Here is a 7,740-nt window from a genome sequence, read left to right as displayed (position 1 = left end):
ATGTGCATCCAGTCCCAGGATTCCTGATTAATCCACTTTGAAGTGTGATTAGAAGGCCCCTGAAAGACTTCACTCAGTACTTTCCGGGTACTTGCCTGATCAAATGTGTCCTCTACAACCTGGTTTAAGGAAGAGAATTAAGGAGGGAGAAGGCCTATTATTGAAGAAACACAAATTGTGAACTAGGCTTTGGGCAGAAACAGAAGACCAAGTGAGCCAGGTCCCAGTTTAATAAATCTATAACAATTTTATCACTGGAGAATCACCTGCATCAATTGGTTTAACTGGTTTAACTGTGAGTAGCATTCCATAATAAACTAATAATATACTATGACAAATATAATAGATAATGGGTAGCCTTCCCCAACCCCTTCCCCACATTAACACTGCCTTCACTGTCAGGAACCATTGCAGACAAAAGAATCCACTCCAATGGTTATTGAGAAAGAAGTTTAAGTCTGTTATTAGATGCTTTACAAAATCATTGTAAGAGTTAGAGAAGCAGGCTATAGGCTGAGTTTCTAGAAGGAAAAAGTAATTGTGTTAAATGTCATTAGAGACAAAGATTTTTAGTATTAAAGAAAAGAAATTAAAATTAAAATATTTTTAAAAATTTAATTTTTCAAAATTAGAAAGTTAATTATCAAACTTGAAGACCTAAATTTGAACTGGGTATACCAGTATAAACTAGTGATAAACTCTTCCTTTTTAAGAAAGATATGTAGTTCCTAGCCCCATCCACTGAAAAGGCCTAGAAACAATAACCAACCCAATAACAATCAGCATCCTTACACAGATTATTGTCCTTAAATACCATTTCTTACCCAAAAGAAATTTGAGTGCTTTTCTGGTAGGAACTGTAGATTTGGGTTACCAAATAACTGATGTCAGAAAAATTCTTCTTTAAACAATTCAAGGTAATAAATGAAGAGGGAATTATAGAATTTTAAAACTACTATTTTGCATAGATGGTTCATGTTAAAACTACTGATTAAAGTGAACATCATAAAAGAGGCCACCAAATATTATGTGGTTCGTGAAGGATGCACACAACACTAGCTACAAAAATTTGTGTCTGGAATATCAAACCTGAATCCAATCAATTCTCCAGATCTTCCTACCAGTTTATAGGAAATACATGGGACAGAGGAACACCTTGGGGATGCAATCAGCAAATCCAGATTGTGGAAAAATTCCATAGGACGTAGGATCTGGTCTCTTAAAAAAAAAAACGGAAGAAAGAAAGAACAAGGTAAGACCTATAAATTAAAAAAGAATCAGAGCAAGATGTTGGCAGAGTAAGGAGCTCCTAGAGTCAGATCTTGCTATAGGGCAGTTAGTAAACACCCAGAGCTATCTGGACCTAACTGAAGCACCTGTTTGTGAGCATCCTGTCACATCCTTTAAGGAATGGAAGGAGGGGACTGACCTTCTACAGTGAAGACTCGTAAGTAGAGTGTTCCACGCCCCAGAGGGCAGTGCTCATCTTCCACTGGAGGCACAAGCCACCTTGGGAGCTGTTCCAATGTTGGAATTGAAACCTTCACTTCTAAAAACAGGGGAGGAAGTGATGGTTGGGCACCAACTTCAGCTACTGACAAGTAAATTCTGTGGGATAAATGTAATCCTGAGAACAGCTTGAGTTTGAGCCTGTCGAAGTCAGAAAGAGGCCGGTAGCCACCATCTTAATTCCACGCCTGGTGTAAGGGGAAGTGGGGCAGACAGAAAATCACAGTGCTGGTTGGGACCAGCTGCTTTCCATCCAAATCAGATTGCAGCTCTAGCCTAGACCCCAGTGCTACTTCCAGCAGGGAGGAAGCTGTGGGGATGTGTGCCAGCCTCTCTGGGAAATTACTGGCCAACCTGTAGAAGCTGGTGATTATCCTACTCTGGTGGCACAAGCCACCCCAGGAGCTATTCTGTGACCAGAATTGGAAGCTCCATTTCCCAAATACAGGGGAGGAAGAGACTGTTGGCTGCTGATTTCAGCTACTGATTGGTAGACTCAGCTGGCTAAGATGTAACCCTGGGAACAGCTGGGATGTGAATCTGCCCAAGTAGGAAAGAGGCCAGTGGCTGCCATTTTGTCTCCACCCCCAACCTGAGGGGAAGCCAGGCTGACTGAAAATCACAGTGACAATAGGAACCAGTTTCTTTCACCCAGATTGGCCTGCAGCCCTAGACTAGGCTTCAACCCCACCTCAGGTGGAGAGGAAGCTGGTGTGCCCTGCATCAGCCTATCCAGGTAACTGCAGGTACCCTTGGCTGGTGCAGACTGAAAATTGGAAGTCTACTGGGGTAATTGCAGTCATCTTGGACATTCACTGCATAGATTGCTGCCCACACCTGCAACTCCATTCCTGCCCCAGGCAGGGAAGAAAGGTATGTGCAGCATCATCGGTCTCTCTGGGCAACTACAGTCTAGGCCTGCACAACTTGTATTATTCCACACAGCAGTGACTCTGTCCCTACCTCTAGCAAAGGAGAAAGTTGGGAGAAGATGTAATGGTCCCTGGTGCAATGAGGGAAGCTTGAGCCTCTACAGCCTATAGCACCAATCATGACATTGGCTCCTACTGCATAACCAGCAAGGAAGAAAGGGCTGTAAGCACTAAATTAATGAGAAAAACTGCACCCAGAATAAATACTCTAGTAATACAGATACCGAGTCACCAACAAAAAATTACAGTCTACACCAAGAACAGGAAGTTGTGGCCCAGTTAAAGTAACAAGATAAGCCTCCATGTGACATAAAGGAGTTGAGACAACTAATCATAGATATTCAAACAAATCTCCTTAATAAATTCAATGAAATGACTAAAGAGATTAAGAATATTAAGAAGACACTGGATGAGCACAAAGAAGAATTTGAAAGCATACATAGAAAAATAGCAGATTTTTGAGAATGAAAGGTGCAATAAATGAAATTAAAAAAACAGTGGACTCATAATAGCAGATTTGAGGAGGCAGAAGAAAGGATTGGTATGCTTGAAGAAATGACCTCTGGAAGTGAACATACAAAAGAACAGATGAAGAAAAGAATGGAAAAAGTTGAACAAGATCTCAGGGCACTAAATGACAGCAAAAGTCATGCAAACATGTGTCATGGGTGTCCCAGAAGGAGAAGAGAAGGGAAAAGGGGCAGAAGGAAAATCTGAAAAATAATGGTAGAAAATTTCCCAACCTTATTAAAGGACATAGATATTCATGTCCAAGAAGCACAATGTACACCCATCTGAAAAAGTCTGAATAGACCAACCACGAGACACTTACTCATCAGAATGTCAAATGACAAAGACAAAGAGAGAGTTCTGAGAACAGCAAGAAAAAAGCAATGTGTAACATATAAGGGATACCCAATAAGATTAAGTGCTGATTTCTCACCAGAAACTGTGGAGGCAGAAGACAATGGTCTAATATATTTAAGGTACTCCAAGGGGAAAACTTCCAGTCAAGAAACTAATATCCAGCAAGACTGTCTTTTAAAAATGAGGGTAAGATTAGAATATTCACAAATAAACAGAAACTGAGAGAATTTCTAAGCAAGAGACCAGATTTTCAGGAAATATTAAAGGGTATGCTAGAGCATGAAAAGAAAAGACAGGAGAGAGAAGCCTAGAAGAGAGTCTTTAAATGAAGATTACATTAATAAAAGTAACTAAAAGTGTCACAAGAGTGGTGAAAATAAAATATGACAGATAAGACACAAATAGACAGGAATAAACTTAACCAATGATGTAAAGCACTTGTATTCAGAAAACTGTAACTCAATGTTAAAAGAAATAAAAAAGGCCTAAATAACTGGAAGAACATTCCATGCTCATGGGTTGTAAAACTAAATATCATTAACATGTCAATTCTACTTTAAATTGATATACAGTTTCAATGCAATGCCAATAAAATTTCCTCCAGCATTAAAAAGAAAATTGAAAACACAATCATCAAATTTATTTGGAAGGGTAAGGGGTCCTGAATAGCCAGAAACATCATGAAAAAGAAAAGTGAACCCTCATCTCCAGACGTTAAATCATATTACCTAGCTATAGTGGTAAAAGCGGCATGGTACTGGCATAAAGACAGACACATAGACCAATGGAACTAAATTTATGGTTCAGAAACAGACTCTCACATGTATGGTCAAGTGATTTTTGAGTAGCCTGTCAAACCCACACAGCTAAGGCAGAACAGTCCATTCAACAAATGGTGCTTAAAGAACTGGCTATCCATAACCAAAAGAAGGAAAAAGGACACTTATCTCACACTTTATCCAAAAATTAACTCCAAGTGGATCAAAAACCCAAAAATAAAAGAATCATAAATCTTCTAGAAGAAATTGCCAGAAAATATCTTCAAGACCTGGTGGTAGGTGGTAGATATTTAAAGGAGATAAGAGGAGGATTGGGATGGACTACAGATGTTTAATGTATGTAGAAGTTTTAATTAGCTTTACTGTAACAATGTAGAAATGTATAGAGTGGATGGTAACACATAGTGAGTAAAAGGTAGTTTATAAATGGGGATGTACCTGAAAAAGTTAGTCTAGGTATGTAAATGCCAATTGAAAGAATGCTGGAGAATAACCTAGGAACTGAATAGCACAGTAAACCAAGAGATGGGTGAGAATTTTGGTTGATGGTACAGATGCAAGAGTGTCCTTTGTGAGCTAGTCAAAATGTGCATCACTACTGCAGGGTGCTGGGAATGTGGAGATGCATGGGAAAAATACAGCTGGAGTGACCTATGGACTGTGTTTAGCAGTAATAATATAATATTCTTGCATTTATGCAAAAGATATACTATGTTGACAAAGAGGCAGTATGGAAAATGTGAGCCAAATACACACTATGAACATGACAACAATCAGATGATATGTTATCTGTAGCAAATTTCCACCACAGTGTGTTGTGTTGATGGAGGGGTGTTGTTTGGGAATTCTGCACATGTGCATGATTGTTTTATAAGTTTACAACTTCTATCAAAAAAATGTATTTAAAAAATAATAATAGGGTGGGCTGGGGCAAAAACACACCAAATGTAAGATAAAGAGTATGATTAGTAGTAAGATTTTGATAATATTCTTTCATAATTTGAAACAAACATCTCATGACAATGCAAGGTGTTGGTGGAGGGTTAATGTATGGGACCCCTGTATGATGTTATGCATTTTTGCTTTGTAAGTTCATAACTTTTACTATACATTTAATTGTTTATGTGTGTTCATATATAAATGATATAAAGATAATAATAATAGGGTTTGTTGGGGGAAAATACTTTGGTTAGTAGTAATATTTGACATTGCTCTTTATTTTATTTTTAAAGATTTATTTTTCATTTATTTCTCTCCCCTATCCCCCAGTTGTCTGATCTCTGTGTCCAATCGCTGTGTGTTCTTCTGTGTCCACTTGTATTCTTGTCAGTGGCACTGGGAATCTGTGTCTCTTTTTTGTTGCATCATCTTGCTGTGTCTGGTCTCCATGTGTACGGCACCACTCCTAGGTAGGCTGTGCTTTTTTCATGCTGGGCAGCTCTCCTTGAGGGGTGCACTCCTTACATGTGGGGCTCCCCTGCGTGGGAGACACCCCCGCATGGCACGGCACTCCTTGTGCACATCAGCACTGCATGTGAGACAGGCTTATCAATCCATGCCCTGGATTTGAACCCTGAACCTCCCATGTGGTAGGTAGATGCTCTATCTGTGGAGCAAAATCTGTTTCCCTTGACAATGCTCCTTAATCATTAGCTAAATAGGTTTAACAACAATGCAATTTATTGGTGGTAATGTGAGTTATCAGAGTCCTGTATGATGTTATATATGTTTGTTTTGTAAGTTCAGAACTATTATTATACACTTATTGTTTATTTATGTTTATGTATGAGTGATATACTTCAATAAATTTAAAAAAAAAGAGAATCAGGAGACATATCAACCAGAAGGAAGGGGCGGGCCTTGATTGGATTCTGATTCAAACAAGTCAAGTTAAGAAAAAACTCACTTATGAGACAGTAAGGAAATTTTGTACTCTGACTGGATATGATATTATGAAATTATTTGGGATTTGGAGTATAAACCATAGTATTATAGTTATATTTTTATTTAAAAGAAAGAATATTTATCTTTTAAGTCTCATACTGAAGTATTTATAGATTAAATGACATAATTTGGTTTGAAATAATCCACTGATGGAAGGGTGGGTAGGAAGTGGGTAGGGTATTGTGCTGGTTTGAATCTTTTGTGGACCCCAGAAAATCATGTTCTTAAGCTAACCCACTGCTGTGCATGTAAACTACTGTATGTGGGAAATTTTGGCTAGATTCCATTAAGGGGCCTTTTAATTAGATTGCAGGACCCAGGGTTGGTCCTGATCATCTTATTAAAGTCCTTTATAAGCTGAGGACTAAAAAGACACAGGTAAAGAAAAAAGCAGCAGAGACAGAAAAACCCCGAGAGACTGAGAAAGAGGTCCTAGAGGCTAGAGGCCAGAACCAGCAGAGCAGAGAGGCACAGAAAAAGGCCCCAAGAGACTAAAAGAGACAAGGCCTGTAAGAGAGGGAAGAGATGAGCTATATGCCTGATCACCCACAGATGACTTCAAAGAGAAAGTAAACCTGGAGGGGAAAACAGAAACCCAGACTGGCAGAGCTGCTATGTGTTTTGCCACATGGCAGGAGTCCAGGATCACCAGCAGGCAATCACCAGTGAGACAGCATCTCTGATGATGCCCTGATTTGGACATTTTCACAACCTCAGAACTGTAAGCTTTTAACCTAATAAATCACCATTATAAAAGTCAACCCATTTCTGGTATATTGCTCCCAGCAGCTTTTAGCAGACTAAAACAGGTATAGATGAAAAAGGATTGATCAAGTGTTCATCATTTCTGAACCTGAGTGTTGGATACATTACAGGAGGGAAGAGACCTTATACTATTCTCTTCCTTACATATTTTAAATTTTCCACAATAAAATTTAAAATATCTATATCCAGAATACCACTTCATTTCATTACCTTGGTGCTTCCACTCTTGTCCAAGGCACCATCACCTCTCAGTGCTTGTAGCAGTTTGATATGATTCATGAATTCCAAAATGGATATCGATTATGCTTGTAAACTGATCTCTTCCTCTGGACATGATCGCCTTTGATTGTATTAGATTCAGCTGAGATGTCATTGATTAAATTATGTTAAGATTAGGGCTTTGGTTCAACCACATCATTAGGGCAACTCAGGATTGAATCTCTGCCCCTTTGGTGAGCTGTGTAAATGGACACTTATACAGAAGAAGGTACACAGAGGAATAGGGAGAAAGAGCTCTGTAGACACAGAAAAAGACACAGAAGAGGAGAAAACTTGGTCATTTCAATCCTGCCATGTGACAGAAAGGAGAAGGCTCAAACAGCTAAAGCCCCAAGGAGAACTGAACCATTCGCCTGGTACTTTGCAGCTGAAGAGACCAGAGCCTTGAGCAGCTGAGAAGAGCAAGAAAGAAACATGCTCTCCAACCTACAGCTAAGGTTGGAAGAGGCTGGACCCATGGAACCTTAAGAGGAAGAAGAAGGCTGAACCCTGTAGAGATTGGTAACCATCTTGCTTCAACACATGGAAAAAGACTTTGAGAAATGCTTCTTATGGTACACCTTGAGTTGGACTCTTCAGGGCCTTGTAACTGTAAGCTTTTACCCCAAATAAATGCCCTTTATAAAAGCCAACAGAGTTCTGGTACTTTGCATCATCACCCCTTG

This window comes from Dasypus novemcinctus, chromosome 13 (assembly GCF_030445035.2).
Source record: "Dasypus novemcinctus isolate mDasNov1 chromosome 13, mDasNov1.1.hap2, whole genome shotgun sequence".
Lineage (NCBI taxonomy): Eukaryota > Metazoa > Chordata > Mammalia > Cingulata > Dasypodidae > Dasypus > Dasypus novemcinctus.
Note: the sequence above shows the minus strand (reverse complement) of the source record.